A 21,355-nucleotide genomic window follows, 5' to 3' on the forward strand; every position below is an offset into this window, starting at 1 on the left:
CCTGACCTCAAGTGATCCGCCCGCCTCGGCCTCCCAAAGTGCTGGGATTACAGGATTAAAACACCGCGCCCGCACTTATTTTTCTTTTGAAAGACCAAGTTAACAAATGCTGTAGAAAGCTTTTTAAAGAAGCTTTCTTGCAGGAAAAACCACCTACAATGGTAAATTAGATTGAATACTGCCATATTTAAGCCTAAATACTGCTTGAAATAAAATGTAGACCTTGTGAAATAAGGAGAAAATGTAAATTGTTGCAGTTCTACTAGTTTCCTCATAAATTTTAAAGCTTCCGCATCCTCTGTGCTGTTTTCCATAGTTGGAATCATCCTGGTAATAGTGGATGCTCTGTCTAATGGGGCATGACTTACATTTGATAAGTAGAAAATTTCATTATTCAATTATGTGACTCCTGCCTCCTCATTACATTTGCTTTGTACCAAGTCCCTCTGACTTTATTTCTGTAAAACTACTCTGCTTCTAGTTTCTAAAAGTGTTTGTGAATGTAGAGGAGAGAAGCTACCAACACATCTTCCAAAAACTTTGGTTACTTCAGTTTGCAGATATGATTTTGTTAATTATCTACATCTAACTAACTCTTGTCTTTGTTAGGAATCAGGTTTTAGGATAGGATGAAGTTAATTAAATTAAAATAATGCATAGGCAACACTGTGTTTCTCATGTGGTGTTGCTGAAATAAAGCATTTAAACCTATTTTTATAAAAGTCGCCCTTGAAAAAAGTTTCTTTGCAGAGTTACAGGAAAGTTTCTCATTGCACAAACGTCAAGCACTATTGTTTTGATATATGTTTGAGCCATTAAGAAAAAACGTCCTTGGGTGGGAAAAAGCAAAACAACCTTAACTAAAGCTCTTTTTGCCCCAGCTACAGTACAAATGTAAGCAGCCTGACTCATTGAAGCACCAGCTATGTAAGTGGCTTTGCTTTTCCTGACATCCCTGTGATGGAGAGAGTGGGGCACCACAGTGACAGTTCTCTAAATGAGACTGTAGTCTTGAGTCCACTGATGTTTTCTACAGCTGCTGCTGGGGCACACACACAGCCCCTGCCCTGTGGACACAGTCCTGCTCTGCATGCATTTCAGCTACTGAGATGGAGATGAGCAGCTGCTTTCCTGGGCAAGGTCCCCAGGAACAGGACCCTCCAGGGTTAAGGCAGATCACAGAAGGTGGTTTAAATTGTGACCTCTAGTACTTTAGCAGCACTATGAACTTTCTTTCTGTAAATCAGAAGAAATACAAAGTAAGATCACTAATTTCTTGAGGCAGAGTTTCATAGTTGCTTGATGATTGTGTTGGAAGAGTTTGCTGTTATGAAGGCCTTTGGAAGTCAGGAGATTTCCTTTAAAGTATTAAGGTTTTTCTGGTGGCGCAGCTCAACTCTGTTGAGTGATAACTCTCTGCTTCCCAAAAGCTCAGGGTGTGAGCAAGGTTCACTTGGGCACCTTTCATTACTGACAACTAAAGACAGTTCTCTAACAAAAAGTTAGCCATCTGGGGTCTTCAGTAGACTTTGTTTCTTAAGGTAACCAAACAAGATGCCTCTTCACGTGTGCTCATATTCCAAGCCACTCCATCTATAACAGTCAGGAGGCTTGCCTGTGTGTGTGAATGTGACTTACTCTTCTGTTTCAGATTCTACTCTGAGTGACCTTTATGAAGGAGATTATGAAATTATGCCAAATGTACACCAAGCTTTCTTAGGGTTAAAAGGGGAAGGAGACTAACTATGTACTTTATAAAAAATGATAGGAGTAACTTTTATTAGCTAAATTATCCTTTTTTACATTGTTTTAGCTAAAATATAATGTGCATATATGGACTATTTGTTAATGATAACAAATAGCAGAAAATACAAAAATAATGCCATAGAATACGGAAGATAATTGGTTTAGGTAAGCCATCTGGAGAATGCCTGAAATAACTAAAATGGAAAGTTAGTGGCTAATTGTGGTCACAATTTCATCCTTGAAAATGGTTTTCATGGGCAGAGCTTTAAAGGGGATCCATAAATCCAATAGAAGCTTTTTAAAAAGTCTTTTTGTGCATTTTTCTGAGGAAAGGGTTTACTGCTTTCAACAGAATTTGAAAATGGTCTACAACTCAAAAATTGTCAAACAGCAATGTTGTTTAATGAAGAGGTACTCATCCATTCAGCATAGTCAACAAATATTTATTGGGCACCTATTCTATATCAGGAAACTCACTCAACTGGTATGCAAATGTGCAGAAGCCAGGTGAAGTCTGGGGCTTATGTACAGGTTGAGGAAACAGACCATAAATAAGAAAACAAACAAGCAAACAAACAAATAATATAATTGTCTATTATAAGACATTCCAAAGAAGTTTTTTTTTTTTTTTTTTGGAGGGGTGATAGTCATGCTTGGTCCAACTTAGTTGATCCATTTTGAAGTTACCAACTCTGCTTCAGTTCCAGAATTAATGATTGCATCTTCGGGCGTGAGTAATTGTGCCCATGTCTGCCACCCATTTTGCTATCCTAGAGACTTCTTTAAGGTATATGGTGCTACCTGGAAGCTGAGGACCTACTTGTGACCCTGATAAATAGGTAGAATGCCTTCTACTTATACAATGCCTTATGATTTTTAAAGCCAACTAATATAACAGCCTAAGGTTACCACCCATTAATCAATAACTAACGAAACTGGGATTTTAGAAAGAATTAATGTATACTTGTGCAAAACATCTGAATTTTGCAAGAATAAAATGCTTAAAGCCACTATTATATTCACACCATCACTGTGTAAGAATCTTGCATAAAACTGGTTATTGTTTGAAGGTGGAAGACAAAAAAAATTTACTAGAACATTCTGGCATTCCAAAGCTACTGTCAGCCCAAGAAAACAAGATCCCACCTAATGTTTATACTGAGGACTATCCTGTAGGTAAATAACACAGGACTTCAGAGGGTTTTTCCTTTCCTTAGAGGTTTTTTTTTTTCAATACAGAATATTTGTATATATTTATGGGGTACATGTGATATTATATATTACATGTGTAGAATGTGTAATGATCAAGTCAGGGCATTTAGGGAACCCATTACCATCAGTATTTATCATTTCTATGTGTTAGGAATATTTCAAGTCCTCTCTTCTAGCTATTTTGAAATATATAATACATTATTGTTCATTATAGTCACTCTACTCTGCTATCAAACATTAGAACTTATTTCTTCTGTATCACTGTATGTCTGTACCCATTAACCAAACTCTCTTCATCCTTTCACTCTTAGAGTTTCATAATTGTGCTTTGTTAGTGCATGAAAGTTCCTTTGTTCTATTTTTGTGTCTATTTTTAATCTCAGATTTTATTACACTGTGTTAGTTTGGTGTACACTCCACTACCATACATGATAGATTTTTCACATGATAGATGTAGGTATATACATGAACCTTTCATCCTAAGAAGAGCAAATCATTCCAAACAGAAGTTAAGGCACATTGGTTTGTTTTCGCTTCTTTGATTGGTTTGTTTTTTGTTTTTTTAAATAACTTTTTAGAATGATCCAGCTACCAGTGTTTGACATGGTCTCAGAGTTTCTGTCATTCAGAATTGAGCACTTTTGTACTGATAACCTTCCTCCTCCTCATTCTGAAATTGTTATTTTAGTTTTAGAACAATTGGAATATGATGGGCCCAATTTCATTGTAATTTCACTAAAAACTTCAATTTTTCCCCCATTTTTTAAGTTAACTACACTTTACCATTAAAATTGTTTTTGAAATAATTATAAATTCACAGAAATTTGCACAGAAAAGAAGTACAGGGAATTTCCATAGGCCCTTAATTTCCCCAGTGGTAAACATCTTGCTTAACGACAGCATGATAGCAAAACTAGGAAACTGATGATCCATATGGATTGGTACAATCTGTAGGATTTATTCCAGTTTTACCAGTTATACATGTATTCATTTTTGTCTGCATGTTATATGCCTATGTATTTTTTATCACATGTATAGATTTGTGTAACCACCACCACAATGAACAATCAAAATTGTTCCATCATCACAAAGCTCCCTCATACTATCCATTTATGACCACATTCACTCCCTCTTCTCCGATTTCTAACCTTGGGTAACCACTAATTTTCAAGTCATCTCTATAACTTTATTGTTTCAAGAATATAAATGGCATAATACAATATGTATTGAGGTTGGCTTTTTTTTTTTTCCCCCACTCAGAGGGTTTATACAGGGAAGTGGTGAAAAAGAATCTTGTAGTGGTAAAAAGAGATTGGAATATGGCTCCATGGAGGGTAAGCTATTTAGACACGAGGGAACATCAGCAATGGAGGGACTGGTAAGGATTTTTAAGCAAGATGTCTGCTTACAAAGTTCTGTTAAGAAAGGATTAATTTGGCAGTTGTTCCCCCCGCAAAAAATCTAAGAGTTGTAGCTATGGAATAAGAAAATTTATGTTAAATTCCATGGCACTCTCTGTTTTCCTATAGAGAGTCAGGACTGTATGCAAAAGACTCAGACCAGATACCAGATGCCTTTCCCATGCCATTCCTTTCACAGCCTCTTTATTAAAGCACATGTCACAGTCACCATTCTTTACCTCCCACGAATGGTGGGTAGTTTTTGAATTAAAACAATTCAAGTGAAAGATCAATCTTGTCAGCCCATTATGTAAAAGGCACTTTGTGTGTGTGTGTGTGTGTGTGTGTGCGCTCGTGTGCGTGTGTGTGTGCATGCAAGTCTCCGTATGGGGAAAAGTGGGAGGAAATAGGTGGGCTGAAGAGGAGGAAAAGGAGAGTCAGCTCTGTGGCTGTGTTTCAAACAGAAATATTTGATTTTAGTCCAGAAAAAAAGAGCAGTTTGGTTATTTGAAATGCCAAATTGCTTGGTTTATTTTTGGTTTTTGTTATTGTTTTTTGGTAAAGAATATCGTTGTCATTTCCACTGACACCCATGGGTATGGGCTTTCCTCTCTGCCTCAAAGTAAAATGGTGAGAATGGGGAGGTGGAGAAGCCTTCCTAAAAATTAGTTGCTGATTCAATCTCATAGAGTTTATTCCACCTCTGCAAGGCAGCAGTCAGAAGTCTGGCATCCATGGGATGGTGAGAAAATGGTAGGAGGGGAGGGAGCCTCCTGGAAGTTATTACGCAAACATTGTTCCAGTTCTATGGTTCTGGAAGTGTGTGTGGGGGCTGTGGGGCTGTGTGTGTGTGTGCGCGCGTGCACGCATGTGCGCACGTGCACGTGAAGGAGTCTGAAGAGTTTCCGGAAATGGCCAGTTTTCTAGCTGCAATCTTCAATTTGGTTGTTACACATGGAGTCCTTAATCTCACATCCACTCAATGATCCTCTTTAGAAGTATACTTATTTTAAAGAAATTCTGTTTTAAAAAATTCTGCAAACATTATGGTAATTTGAGAAATGTTCTGAGAGGAGAAAAAAATTCCATCACATTCAAAAGGAAAACCAGATTCCTAAATTTCACTTTGATTTTTAAAATTTCTTTCATCAAATTCGTAGTCTATCTTCAGTACATCATTTTATGAACAGTATGAGATTTGGATTCAGTGAATTTGATCAAAATATAGGACTCTTAATTGCTTTGAGTATCCTTTAAAAACTTTTTTAGGAGAGAAAACTCTCTTACGAGAAGAATTCAGAAGCATCAATTAATTCATACTTTTTTCTTGAAGAATGTCAAAGCCATTCAGATAAATAGCTATTAGGCATCATAAGAAGATTTGATGTTGCAAGTTAATCATATTGAATGCTTAAAAACATTTTTGTAACCAGTTTTTCATGTTTTTAAGAATGAGAAATAGAGTGATTGAGTCTGAAGAATTCAAGGCAAAAGTTCTTTAAATTTTCATTTCAATATTGAGAATTAGTAATACTATGTGATCACTAGAAATAAGAGAGTTAGCAATGGTTGGTGAGGGAACTTAAGATGCCATCTAGTACAGTCACTTTTTTTTTTTTTTTTTGTGAGACAGAGTCTCACTCTGTCGCCCAGGCTGGAAGTGTAGTGACGCAATCTCGGCTCACTGCAAGCTCTGCCTCCCGGGTTCATGCCATTCTCCTGCCTCAGCCTCCCGAGTACTTGGGACTACAGGCGCCCGGCACCACGCCCAGCTAATTTTTTGTATTTTTAGTAGAGACGGGGTTTCACCGTGTTAGCCAGGATGGTCTTGATCTGCTGACCTCGTGATCCGCCGGCCTCGGCCTCCCAAAGCGCTGGGATTACAGGCGTGAGCCATCGTACCCAGCCATTCACTTTGTTTTATACAGATTGGCTAGTTCCTTCGTCAGAGTTACCCAGTAAGCTGGGCAGAGGCACAAGGCCAAACTGAGGTCCTGACTCCAAGGGCAGAGTTCCTTATGCTCCTTTCGCTTCCACATTGCAGCTTCTTGGGTAGGCCCCATTTTTCAACACAGGAAAGAAGCACAGCACATGAAACACTTCTAGACAGGACAATCCCCTTCTCTACATATGCACAATTTGGAGCCCAAGCTCTTATCTCTGGAAGAAGCAAAGCCATGCTGTGTGCTGAGAGAGCCAGACCAGCTTTCTCTAGCTCCTGCAGAGCTGTAAGGACCCCACAGTGCTGCCACAGAGGCTCTCCACTGATACATATTCTCAAGTTGGACATAAATCAACTTCCAGATGATAGCGTGCTTAGCATCACAGTGTCTAAAGCACAGGCTTCTCAGGAAGAGATCTACAAAACCATGGGCACAGATGACTGAACAATGCCACATGTCAACACTGGACAGGAAATGCTCATTTGGGCATTCTGTGCTGAACATACTTAACTCTCCTGCATGCATTTAGAGATTACTTTGAAAGCTTGCTCCTGAAAGTCGGAATCAAAATACATTTAAAATTCCTTACTGCAGGTTGATTTTCATTTACCCAGATTGGAAACCAAAACAGAAGCCCAGCAGTGATTTTTTTTTTCTTGGAATCGACAGCTAGGGAGGACTCTGAGAGCATTCACACAGGCCATCTGGTCTAGCCCTCATGAGAAATCTGTCCTGTTTTTCCAATTTGCACTGTGCAGCAACTACTTGTAAAGGCCTCTGAAGAAATATTGTGTAATCTTTCACAGCAGTCATGAAAAAATTTGGCTCTTCTTTTTGAGAATCGGAATCATTCATTAAGCTCTAAAGTCCCCAGAGGAAGTGATAAGGTGAGGGTTTTCAGAATTGTTGTCTATTGCCTGGACTCCAACAGTCAAGTCAGGGAGGAAAATGAGTATAAAAGATTGAAAAACAAGAAACCAAGGGCACAGCAACAAGACAAGGGAGGCACATGTGGCATACAGAGGACTCCCACTTCCTTCTGATACCTGGGGAGGGAGATTCTCTCCCATTCTCATCCTAGCACGTCTTCATCAGATCTGGCCTGACTGTTCTACTACGAAACCATCCAAGAGTCAAAAAATACTTCCCCATCACAAAGTTCCTCTTTGCAGTTGACTCGGCTTCTTTAAAGCTGCACGGATAACTTCTTGTCCTGTCCTCTGTTGACATGAAAATGAGCTACCTACAATTTTCTGCCTCATATGGTTGGTGGTACTTGAAAACCATTACTACGACTCAGCTTCCTAATTTCCAGAATGGTTCCAGCCGTTTTCTCCTAGATTTCATTTTCTGATTCCCAACTGTAACTACAACTCTCATTCAAACCCTCTACACGATGAATACCTCTTCTTTGAGTCATTCAGTGCTGGATACAATTCCAAGTCAAAGTCTAGACTTTTCAGTATAGAATAGCAAGATTGCCTAATAACAGAAACATGCTATGTCCTTTTGCCTGCATGCCCTGGTCATGCTTCCTGTTTTCGAAGAAAAAAAAATGTTTTTCATGTTTTGAATCATTCTATGAAACAATTTCTGTAAAACATTTAAAAAATCCTGACCTATTTATTAGAGTAATGGGGGATGACTATGCTGACACATAGCAATTCTTATGAGATATCAACTCGAAAAATTATAATGGCGACAGTTGAAGTTTCTTGGGTTAAAGAAATATGAAAAGGCCAAATTTGACACATAGGTTTCAATGACAGTTGAGTATCCAGGTAGAAAAGCTAACAACTTGTACTGTGATTAATTTGCTTTCTGATATATTCTTATAGAGAATTTATTTTTAACATAGGAGGTTTAAATATAAATGCAACTGTATATGACTTCTATGATTAACAAGAAAAGTTTTCTGTATGGGTAATTAACATCTTCCAGGAGAATGCCCATGGAGGGGCTCAACTCCAGAAATTACAAGCACAGAGCTCCTCGTGATTAGTTCGCATCTACTGGAAAGCCCATCTGGTTTAACAGAGCTCTTATATAAGAAATGCAAGATTTTTCCTGTGGAACACATGCTAATAAGCTTCCTCTTTTTCATTAGCTTCCTCTTTAAACTAGGTTTTTGTGTTTTTTTTTTTTTTTTTTTTTTTAAATGTCTGGCCTGAGACCACAACAAGAAGCTTGTTATAAAAATCAACTGCGTAAATAACATGGCTTTAACGAATGCTACTCTCTCTCAACTCAAGAATCAGCAAAGAATTCCTCTGAGGCATTTGAGGAAAATAAACCTTTTGACTCACTACTCAATTTCCTACCTGTATATGCACAAGCACATCTGCGTGATGGTGTCTGTGCATTTACCTTAAAAAACTGAAAATGCTCAGAAGAAATCTTAGCAGCCTAATTTCAGAAGGTTTCATCTTGATGAAGAACATATTTATTTCATTTTAATGAAGAGAAAATAAATGAACTGCTACTCTAAAGAGACCCAAATAGAAAGAAGGAGTTGGGAAAGCCATGGTCTAACATACAATGTCTCACTCAATAATGGCTTATATTTCATTTCCAAGGAAGGAGTTTAAGGTTTCACTTTCACTCAAATACAGTTTCTCCAGAAGCGATCTTTTGGAAATCAGGAGGCTTGGATCTTAGTTCATAAAAGTTCGGGATAATTCCTTAATGAGAAAAACAAGTGGACATTTGCCAGAGAACTCCAAATTTCACCTGATATTTTTTCCTGAGGGCTTCAGCAGGACCTTCTGTGGGTTCTGTTTCAAAATAAGAGGTGATTTTTTACAAGGGGGCACAGCAAGTATCCTTAAGAAGCAAAGCTATAAATTTCACACTGTATTATTTCCTCTTGCTGTTAATAACAGATTTTCACAAAATTAGTGTCTTAAACTAACACAAAAGTATTCTTTTGTAATTCTGGAGGTCCAAAGTCTAAAATTAAAGTGTCAGCAAATCTCCTTTCCTCCAGAGGCTTCTGGCTGGAAATCCACTTCCTTGGCTTTTTCGGCTTCTAGAGGTTGCCTGCATTCCTTGACTCTTTCCTCCATCTTCAAAGCACATCACTCCAACCTCCAGTTCTGTCTTCACATCTTTTTTTCTTACTTTGATTCTCCTGCCTGCCTCTTAAAGGACTGCTGTGACAACATCGAGCCCACCTGGGTAATCCAGCAAAGTCTCCTCACTTCAGAATCCTTAATTAATTCCACCTACACAGTCCCTTTTACCATAGAAGGTAATATGTGCGCAGGTTCCAGGAATTGGAACATAGACGTCTTTCATGGGCCGTTATACAGCCTGCCACCCATATCATGCAAAAAGTGTTATATGGGAGAGGGGAGAGTTAAAGGAACCCTAAAATATCTAGCATCAGATCCCCATCACTTTTTCTACAATGTAAGACTTGTTCAGGTGAAGCAAGCCAGCAAAAAGAATAATAGGATCATTGGAAATGCTGTATGGTGGGGATTTTCTCTGAGTAAGGCTATAGCTTGGGTTTTGAATCAGAAATAAAACTCTCATTTACATTGTGTGGCTACAGTTTGGTAAAGTCTTGGCCTTTGCAATTAATATTACAGCAGCTACTATCTGAATCTGCTCTGCTTCCCTCAGCCCCTCACTAACACCTATGGGAGTATCTCTTTTTGCTTTTTTTTGTTGTTGTTGTTCTTTTTTTGTTACCAAGACCTAAGTAAGTACAAACTAGATTAAGGGGCGAATATTAATTGAAAATCAATGGAGAGCCACAAAGACCAAGCTGTAATTAAAATGCTCATGACTTAAAAAATATATCTACCTCCAAATTTCATGACTGTAATCAGTGAGATACAGGAATAGAACTTCTTTCTAGCACTTGGGATCATGGGAGATGAAGCAGCGCATTCCCAGTGCATCTGGGAGGCTCTGTTCACATCACAGAATAGACCTTAACCCTTCCATAAAACTCACGCTGTCCCTGCTTTGTTCACATTGTCATAGCAGTGTCGTGGAGGAGAAAAGAAGGAGTTTATTATGACACACATTTTCAAATCTTTTAAATCTGATGCAGTTTCACCTCTGTGAAGTTCTGTCTCACACACCAACACCTGGGTGTTCCCTGGTTCTTTCCAAAGACCTACAGCTCTCCTATCACTCCCTAGAATACTGGGCTTTGAAGGTTATACTCTTGATTTCAAATCATTTAAGTCTATATACTGTCTTCTGGCACACAAGCAAAAGTACCAGATTGCATTACATCTGGGGAGAAATATTAGTGGTTACAAATCAAAGTGAGTTAGGAAAAGGGTTTTCTTGGAATTCAGAAATCAGGAGAATCGAGAGTTAAAACTCAACCTTTGCCTATAATTTAATTTCTTGTGGCCAGATATTGTTTCCTGGAGGCTGTAAGAGACACCATGCTTGAATAAGATGGAAATGAGGAAATGGCCCCTGGGGGACCTTGCTGATTGTGAACTCTGCTACCACCCTGACATAGAGTCTGGGAAGCAAAGCATGGGTTAGAATGCAATAGTGAAGGAAGTCATTCTAAAACAGGGACAGGAGGATATTGCTCTAGAACCCCTCACAGGGCTAGGTAACTCCACATGCACTTTCAACTAGGTGGCGTCATCTTTATATAGGCAGGGCAGTGTATTTAGAGTGAACAGTGCACATCAAGTCCCTCTAGTACTACATCGAGGATAGTAAGGGGAAGAACCTGACCTACCCTTGCTGCCTTCCAAATTATTATCACCAGGGTCTGTATTCTAACTTAGAAAAGACATTTTGCTTGAGCCTAATGCAAATACAACAATGACAATGTTGGTTCATATTGACAGCAGAAAAGAAAAATAAGCAAATCGAAGTCTGCATATTTATTCTGCAGATGGATTCTGCCTGATTACAAGTCATTGATGACCATTAATGAAGCAAATGTGATGAGGTTAGTGTTTTACAATTTCATTTCTTAGCAGAAAGGCAGTACTGTCACGTGACAGTATCACTGAGAAGTATTTGGCCTTTAATAATGATTAGTTTTAGAAATAGAACATTTGTAAAATGTTAGTTTATCATTTTGATTGTTGCTATTCATGCTAAGGATATTAGTACAGTCTCTACTTATTTTGAGATAGAAATACCTTGGGGACAGGGTTTGACAAAAGACAAATGCTAATTATCAGAATGTCTGACTAACATTCTTTGCCAGTAAAATCATTATTTATGCTGATTACCTCATGTCAACATCCAAACCAAGGGATTGAATAGTTTAACTACTATTATTTTATCCTTGAGAAAAACTCTGAAAGGGGGTAGCAAGCAATGTTATGCCCATTTTAAGTTACAGCAGCTGAGGCACAACTTAAACAGAACTAAATGGTATATTATGTAGTCTAAATTATTGGACTTTTGATTTCAATTCTAAGTTCAGACAGCTTCTGGCCTACTTTCTGTTATACTGACCAGCGTATGTTTATACCAATAGTGACTCAGGATTAAAAGGAATGTAATATTGGCAAATGACATTTCTGAACAAGGTTTTAATTTCCCTCGTTGGCATGTGGCAGTGGGATGTCCCCCATAATTACTCAGCCCAGAAAACCAGGGCAGAGGCAGGACTGGAGCAGTGTGGTGGTACAAAGAACATGCACTAAAGAGCTTAGGACTGATGCCAGAATCCAAAGGCTAATGGAAGGTTCAGCAGCCATTGAGGTTTTTTGTTTTTGGCAGTTCAAGCTGTTAGAAATCTGCCTCAAGGGAGGAATAATGCATCATCAGGTGTTAATAGGTAAATTAATATCAAGCTTAAAGAAGTAATAGATGTTTTGAAGGTGATTTTTATGGCAAGTATTTATCCTACATATTTAGCCCATCATTTATATTGAGTATGTGAATGTGTGTGTGATGTGTGCTAAGCTGCACACATAAATGAGGTCGTAGGGGTGAATGGCTCAGTGGAAGCATGGCATAGTAGCTAAAGGGACTCTAGTATCAATTTATTTTGCTTTGTCTTTACTACCAGTGTCTGTAAGATGGACTTGGTAATCTTTTTCAAGAGTTTCAAGATTGTTTTCTTAATTGCAAGCGACCATATATCTGAAGCACCAATTACTATCCATTAAAATTATCATTAATATCAGTATCAGCATAGAATGGGACAAAGAGACAAGAAAAAAATTAAGTTCTTTGAACATATGATATCTTTGCAGTAGGTCTTGTTATTTAGCTTTGTATGTGCATGGCTCCAAAATATTCCTGTTTTAACCACGGTGGCCTGGTATGTTGTAGGTGATCAATAAAGGTTTGTAGGATGGATGAATGGATGCATGAGTGATCCAGTTTTCATAAGCTTCAAAGTCTTCTGTGGGATTGCATTACAATACAACCCTTTTGCTTTCCAGTGCAGGCTTAATTCTCTATGAGACTTCTCTTCACATTCATGATGGGCTTCTTTCCTTTGGAAATAGGAATCGTATCTGTTCTTGACCTTGGTTACTGAAGAGCCTGACCAACCTTGCTGTCCCCCAAATTATTCTGCCGTAATGACTGGAAACTAATAGTTGTACATAATTTCTGTTATATCTACTTACACCCAGCCTTGTTCCAGAAAATGATTTAAGGTGGCTGTCAAATTTGCACAGGTTATAAAAGAAAAGAAATGTAAAACCAACAGAGACAGGAATCAAAGATGCTTGTAATAATTTGTCCTACTGTTTAGACGCTAAAGAGCACACATGTCCTCAAGAAACATTTCCTGGTCATTGTCTAGGTTGTTGCAAAAGAGAGAGTGGAGCTGCGTGCGGGGTCCTGGGGAGAGAATTGTGCAGGGACTTCTTGAGTCTTTGTTTTTGTTGGTCTGCTTAGAATGTGGGTCAGTGTAAGGTAGCGATTCCTGAGTTATCACTTGATCCTTTACAAAGAGGGGGTGATGGAAGCAACATGGCTTATAAAACTGTATTCCTTAAAGTAGTGAACAGATAAAGTAACAAAAAGAGAGTATCTGTTTGGAAGCTATAATGTGGGGGCATGTTATTTATATTGATATTACAGGTTAGTATTGATCAATTAGCAAAAGTGATATAACTATTCCAAAACTCTTAGAATAACATGGATTTTGAATGTTGAGCAGATGTGGTGCACAGACAGAGCTGAGTCTTCCCTGTGTGGCATGTTCAGTCACTCTGGCCTTTTTTCAAGGGCTGCAGTAGACAGGAGACAGAATAGTCCAGGCCTAGGCAGCAGGGCCACTTGAAATCCCAACTCCAAGTCCATTCACCCGGACCTGCAAAGAGCTACAGCTTTTTCTTCTAGGTTGCATGAACAAAGATGGGATCCTCCAGTTTCCAGTTTGGTGAGGCCATTTGAAGATATCAACATGTGGTGTTCCTCCCTGCATCTCTTCACTTGACTATATTCAAGCAAGTAGCTTATGCTTTCTTATTTGCAGAAAGTGTGTTTTTGGTTCCCAGATGTCTAAGTCCATTACAGAAAGTCAGGTTTGAAATAAAAGGCATTTCCCAGATTAAGGTGAGATTCTGCTGGTTCGGTGTAAAGTCTGTGAGTCCCATAAGCCTTGCTCCCTTGTGCCTAAGCGTCCAAGGCACATGATGGCCCTGTGGACATGGCCCTGTGATAGTGGAGAGACTGGATCCCCAGCTAGGGATTTCCAACCTCTCCCAAGGTCTGTGAAGCCCCTGGTGTGGCTTGAAAGCAGCAGAACTGAGGAACATGTGGTCTGGAACAGCTATAGACACATGACCAATGATGGGCAGAATCATCCATAATCATGTGGTAAACATGGACAGAATTCCCTGACACTTAAGAGTCTAAGACCCGGGGACCTTGGTCCAATCTCAGCAGCATCAGTGTGGAGGGAGTGGTGAGGGAGTTAATATTGTCTAAAAATTAAATTTCCTGTTGGCTTGGTAGGAGGGAGTCCCTGGGGTGAAATTAAGTTAATTCATAGAAAAATATTAACATGTTGTTTGTCTTGCTACCTAAGTTTTTGACCTAAGATTCTTACTTGCTTCGTGTACATTTTGGGAGATGGAAGAGGAAAGCAGGAAGGACAATTCAGGCATCATTTCAAGATAGAAACCAGCCAGCCAAAGCATGGAGACAAAGATGAGGACATATGCTTCATACTGCAAAGAGACATGAGTCTCCAGACTTAGCCATTCAGAGACTATACTGATTTGATTTTAGAACAGAAGAGATTATTTTTATGAAAACAGAGAACTTCTTAAGTTTGGATTCTTTTCATCATTTTCTTTCTATTGTTGGTCTCCCTCCACAAGAAAAGAAAATGATTTATTAGGTTAAAAAGTTCCCCTTGCCAGTACACTTATTTCTCAAAAGAATGATTAAATTGCTTTTCCAGTTAGAGTTGGAACATGAGCGAATTTTATTAAAATTGAAGTTGAGTTTGGTAGTGCAGGACCAACTGTAAAAAGAAAATTAAGGGCTGTGAAATCATTCTGGTGCTGTCATTTCCCCTCTGAGGGAGGAGAACCCAAGGTGGCTCACTTCATCTCTGGGCCGAGGAAGGTGCAGATGTGTAAATGGGAGGCTGTCAACTGACCATATTATTACTGAAATGTCATCATGCCAACTACAATGGAGCAGGAGTTACAGGACAGGTCTGTCTCATTACTAAACTATTGTTATTCAAACTTTCTTCATATTTAATTTTGATTTTTCAGAGTAAAATAAGGCTGTACAGAATATAGTCTCTGAGCATCATGCTCGTAGATATGAATTCTTTTTTTTTTTTTTTTTGAGACGGAGTCTCGCTCTGTCACCCAGGCTGGAGTGCAGTGGAGCGATCTCGGCTCACTGCAAGCTCTGCCTCCCAGGTTCACGCCCTTCTCCTGTCTCAGCCTCCCGAGTAGCTGGGACCACAGGTGCCCGCCACCACGCCCAGCTAACTTTTTTTTTTTTTGTATTTTTAGTAGAGATGAGGTTTCACTGTGTTAGCCAGGATGGTCTTGATCTCCGTACCTCATGATCTGCCTGCCTCCGCCTCCCAAAGTGCTGGGATTACAGGTGTGGGCCACTGCGCCCAGCCATGAATTCTTAACCATATGATTTGGAGTCAGTTGATTCATTCAATAAACATTCCCTAAGCACCTACTCTGTGCCAGGCACTGTTCTGGGTGTTGAGGATGAGGGAGTGAACAAAATAGCCTTGGCCTTTGAAAAGCTTATATTGTAGAAGAGGAGAAAAAGAAACAATGTTTAGCATGTCAGGAGGTGATACTTGCTATGAAGATAAGCTGGGCAAAAGGTGGAAAGTTGTGGAGGGTGCTATTGAAAGAGGTTGGGCAGGGGACATTATTTGATAACTTTCAGTCATAGATTGGAAGAAAGTGAGCAAGTGAGCTTCTGAGTATCTGCGAGAAGATCAATCCAGGCAGAGAAAAAAGCAAGTGTAAAGGCCCAAGTGTGCATCTGAGGAACAATCAAGAGAATGTTAAGGTTAGAATGGGCCAGATATTGAGGGCCCTGTGGGCCATGGTGAGGACTTTTCATTTTATTCTGGGTGACATGGAGCAGGATTTTGAGCTGAGGAGTGATATTATCTGACTTTGGCTTCCTAAAGATTGCTCGGGTTTCTTGGTGAGGAATAGACTATAGGGGCACAAGTGTAAGCTGAGAGGTCAATAAAAAACAGTGTATAGTCAGTTCATGAGGACAATGGTGGCTTGAATTGTGGAGGCAGGGATGGAAATAGTGAGAAGCTGTAGCTAAGCCCATGATGATAATGATGCAGTTCTCTCACATATGGAGTTTCTCTTCTGGGGCTGTCCGCTGTAGTGCTTAGCCTTGAGTTTGAATCCAGCACTGCCACTTATATGTTCTTGATGCTGGCCAAGCTTTTCATCAGTGAAATGTAGATCATGAGAGTGTCTGTCTTACAAGTTGTTAAGAGGATTGAGTGGAAGGCTTAGCACAGCACTGACTTCAGCATTCTGACACTTTAGTTTTATCATGTTAATACTAGAAAGCATCAGAATTTTTGTCATCATGTTTCTTTGTTCTGAACAGCTATTTTTAAATGGATGGTGCATTTTTCAAATGATGGAAGATTAGAATTTAGGAAATATGTAATATAAAAATAAAAAATTGGCACACACACTTTACTAATAATTTATTAGCATTAGCTTTCAGATTTTCAATAAAAGTTATTTTCCCTTTTAATTGGGGGCCCATTATTTATTTTTCGTGCTTTTTCTTCTTCTAGAAAGAAAAAATAATCCTTCCAATTTCAAAACTGGAAATCAAACATTTCATCTGGAAATGTATTAGAAATTTACTTTTTTCTTGTCTTACCTACTTCTCTCTGGCTCCCTACTGAGTTATAAACAATATATCGGTTTTTTTTAATAAAAAGCAAATACCTAATCATATGGGTGTTTTATATCTCTGACACTGGAAATATGAATTTTAAATCTGACTTATCTAAGTTTTTGATGAACAAAACTAATATTGAGTATCATGTAGATACAGCTTTATTAGCCTGAATGAGGCTGCAGTTGTCTTTACCACAGAGGCCTCAGCCCTCTCTGGCTTTTATGTGGCAGTGGGAAGCCATCACAGATGCCAGCACTGGCTCTCAGGGCCTATAAGCCCATGCTGTTCATGTTCCATTCAAGTCAACAAATCTAGTTTTTATCTGTTTGTGCGTAGCACCATGGTAGGGTTTCTGCATAAAGCAAAAGAAATATTGAATGCTACTCCTTTCAGTTTTTACCTTTATTGGGGAGACAAAATTTACCTGCTTAAATGAGTCGAGAACAATGTTAGACAATATAAAGTAGATTGCCCAATAAAATTAAAATAATATATCAAATGGAATGTTACAAACCATGGATTCCAGCTCACACAATCTTTGTGATCAGCATTAAAGAAAGATCTGGCATATGCTTACAAAAGGAGTGATGTAAAGGCTGGCAGTCCTCAGTCCTGCTGCCCTCTTTGTGATCAACCCGATTATCAAGTGTTACAAGCCAGAGATTGCAGGGGCAGAAGAATTCTAGGAACTAAAGAGAATTAGTTCTAGAATTCTAGAATTCTAGAATTGCGGGCCTTCACAATTCTAGGAACTAAAGAGAAAGCCAAGTGCCTAGTGCAATGTTTTCTATTATTCAGGGAGTGAGATTAGTCCTATGCATTCTGTTTACACAGCTGCCAAGTGCCTCCAACAGGGGTTGTTGAGTGATGAGATTTCAGCGGAATCAATCTTGGCACCATCTCCGTCGTCTACTCCGCCAATTTAATATAAAGAAGCAAACTGGAGAAAGAATGAGAGGCCTCTTTGTGCAGTAGTGCAGTGGTCTTTCTCCCCTCACTAATTCTCTTCAAGAGAATGGGGTATTTCTCTCCCTGCCCCCAAGCCAACAGGGAGACTCCAAGAGAATCACTTATAAAACTTGCCATGACTGTACAACATCCTCAAAATCCAAGATGGTGATGGAATGCCATCTTGATAGTTTTCAAGCCACTGGCTGCTGTTAGGGTGTGGAGGAAGGGTCAGAAGAGAGGTGGGTGGTGTGACATGGGGCAAAGGCGTGAAGTATGAAGAAGTGTGAAAACAGGATCCTGATTGGTCCTGCAGGCCCTGAACACTGAGCCCAAAGAGATGAGTTTCCAAGCTACAGACTTCTGGGTGGGACAGGTTGGATATGCACCAGAGGAGATGATAAGAAGCTATCAGCTTAACTGCTGGGCACGGTGACTCACGCCTGTAATCCCAGCACTTTGGGAGGCCGAGGTGGGCAGATCACGAGGTCAGGAAATCAGGACCATCCTGGCTAACATGGTGAAACCGTGTCTCTACTAAAAAATAAAAAAAAATTAGCCGGGCAGGGTGGCGGGCGCCCGTAGTCCCAGCTACTCGGGAGGCTGAGGCAGGAGAATGGCATGAACCCGGGAGGCGGAGCTTGCAGTGAGTGAGCTGAGATTGCGCCACTGCACTCCAGCCTGGGCAACAGAGTGAGACTCCATCTCAAAACAAAACAAACAAAAAGCTATCAGCTTATCTCATAAAGGGTCCTACCTCCTAAGAATTGTCCACCAGCATCCACTGTTGAGCTTCAAGAAAATGAGCCAGGGCAGCAATGATGGCCCATATGTGGGGAGGACTGGAACTCTCCACAGGCAGAGCAGAAAGGAGACTCCTCTCCATTTTCCTCATTTTCTTGGATCAACATCAGAAGCAGGTGCAAGTGAAAGAGTAGATGGTGTTTGAGGAGCAGAAGACTCCCCGCTTCTTCTCCTGCTTTTATGTGCCAGTAGCACTGGATTAGGGTAGGGTCAGGGATGGAAACAGATGGAAATATGAATTAAATGTGAGGTCAACATGTTAAAAGCAGCAGGGCTGAATCTTAGAACGTGTTTTAAGAAAAGTGATTTAAACGTAATGGAATTGAGCTACCAGAGGCTCGATGGAAGGTATCACCTTGTGGAAAAGAGAGAGAGGGTTCCAAGAAGTTGCGTTGAAAGTTGTGAGTAGGAAAAATAAAACCAATTGATGTTTATACCCTGGCAAGTTAAGGCAAGAGTATGTGTTGTGAGAAAATAGGAAAGGGAAAGATGAATTTTGACCAGAGAGTTATCAAGAAGGCTTCAGGGAGAAGGTGGAGGTTGGGTCCTACCACTGAAGGATAGATGGTGGGTGAGTGAAGCGGGGAGAGCAGGTGGGCTGTGTGAAGTAGAGGGACGACCAGCCTGCCTGGAGCAGAGGCATGGGGAGTATGACAAGTTGCACCCATGCGCAGACCTGGGCCAGGGGTGCCCAAGCTTCCACAGGAGGAATTTGGCCTCCATCAGAAAGACAATGGGAGTCATTGCATATACTTTAGCACTGGGTGAGTGGTCCAATATGAAGGATGCCTTAGGAAGATGGCTGGTGTGTGAGAGAAAGAAGCAGCAAAGGTGCTCCTGAGGAAGTTATTCCAAACCTCTGGTGTGGGGCTCAGGGACACATCAATACGACTGTGACTTGTTACTCCTGACTCTTTCCTCAGCCCCATTTACTGACTGCGAATAGTGCAGTGTGCCCTTGAGTCCCTTCGTTTTACTGGGTAGAAAGTCTCTGCAGCCTGTTGACAGCTATCCATTCATAAGCTGCATGTCCCTGCCTGGGCAGCAATCAGTTTTGGAGCACCCCACTCATCACACATTTTATTTATGTTACTTTTAGTTCTCCTGTTATCTATAATTTTAAACTGCCGTGTGCTCCCCCAACCTTGCCTTGAAATGCATTAGTAGCTATGGGAACATGATGCTATTAGAATGAGCAGAGCTTACTGACATGCACAATTGCAGTGTTAAATTGGTTTATGAGATGACTGGCAGTGTGGATGCTATTGCTGAGTAAAGTAGGCGACAGGTATTGTGACCACATTAACATAAACCATCACCTCTGGTGGAAGATGTGGTATTAAACTTAAGACAGAAATCAAGGCTACATCCTTATCTTGAAGAAGACATGTTCCCAGAGGTTTTAAATCGCATGAAAAATGAACTATTGAGAGTTCCAGTAAGAAGGAGACTTTTCATATGCTAAAACCAACAAAATTTCCCCAAAATGTGTAACTATGAACGCCCATTGTGGCTATGTCAGATATCTCATAATCCCAGCACTTCAGGAGGCCGAGGCGGGTGGATCACTTGAGACCAGGAGTTTGAGACCAGCCTGGCTAATATGTTGAAACCTTGTCTCTACTAAAAATACAAAAATTAGCAGGGCGTGGTACTGCTTGCCTGTAATCCCAGCTACTTGGGAGGCTGAGGCAGGAGAATCGCTTGAACCTGGGAGGTGGAGGTTGTAGTGAGCCAAGATAGCACCACTGCACTCCAGCCTGGCTAAAATCATCATCATCATCATCATCATCATCATCATCATCTTCATCTCATAATAATGAAATTAGTTCTATGTACATTTGAGTGGTCAGATTCTACTATAAAGAAAAAGATTACTGCAAGCTCAAAGGGTGCAGGTTGACTGCTCATTTGGCCCTCTCCCCAAGGTTTATGGAACTTTCTCTCAAGGCAGGAAAGGTGTTAACAGCTGCCTCTTCTAACAGAAATGGCCACAAGCCTGGCTCCAGCCGGATCAACTAGCCCTGAGGACTTTGTCCACTTTGTGAGCACTTCCTTCCCTGTCTTGTGTCTCCTCAACCCTGCACCTCACCCAGTATTGCAGACTGGGTCTTTTTGCTTCACATTTCTGTTTCTCAGGAAGTATCGATGGTCTTATACTTCCACAGCATTAGTACCAAATAGCAATAGCTCAAATTTATACATTTAAATGAAATCCAATGAAAGAATTTAAGCAAATTCTGATTAACGGTAGACAGTGTAAAAAATAATATATTATCAATTCACTGGCACATTTGCTGGATTCAATATTAAAATGGACTAGAAAAAAAAATCCAAGTGTTCTGAAAACATTTCCTCCCACCCCTATTTTTTGGCCACTGTGGTAGGTTGAATAATGATCCACCAAAATCCCTGGACTCTGTGCACGTTCATGGAAAAAAGGACTTTGCAGATGGGATTGAATTTAGGATCTTGAGATGGGAGATTATCCTGGATTATCTGGGTGATTCTTAAGCATAATCACAGGTATCTTTACAAGAGTGAAGCAGAGGGATATTTGACTACAGAAGAGCCAGACAGAAGGCTATGTGATGATGGAGCAGTGAGAGATTTGAGGATGTCACGCTGCTAGCTTTGAGATGGAGGAAGGGGCTGAGAGCCAAGGAGTGCAACTATGGAAGCTGGAAAAGGCAAGGGAAATGGATTCTCTCCTAAAAGCTCTGGGAGGAATCAACCCCGTCTGCATCTTGACTTTATCCCAGTAAAACTGAATTAGGGATTCTGCTCTCCATAACTGTAAGAAAGTAAGTTTGTAGTGTTATAAGCCACTGTTTTTGTGATAATTTGTTATAGCAGCAATAGGAAACTAATAGAGCTGCCTGTCATCATGTTAAAGCATCAAGATAAAACCCAGAAAATGGAGGGAAAAAGTATTGTCAGTGTTTGAGTGACCAGAGT

General features: G+C 40.1%; 1 protein-coding gene across 4 annotated transcripts in view; it reads left to right on the forward strand.

The window, feature by feature from the left end:
* The window catches only part of KCNAB1 (potassium voltage-gated channel subfamily A regulatory beta subunit 1), a 420,197-nt gene that overhangs the window by 170,282 nt on the left and 228,560 nt on the right, over positions 1-21,355 (forward strand).

Source organism: Macaca mulatta, chromosome 2 (assembly GCF_049350105.2).
Source record: "Macaca mulatta isolate MMU2019108-1 chromosome 2, T2T-MMU8v2.0, whole genome shotgun sequence".
Lineage (NCBI taxonomy): Eukaryota > Metazoa > Chordata > Mammalia > Primates > Cercopithecidae > Macaca > Macaca mulatta.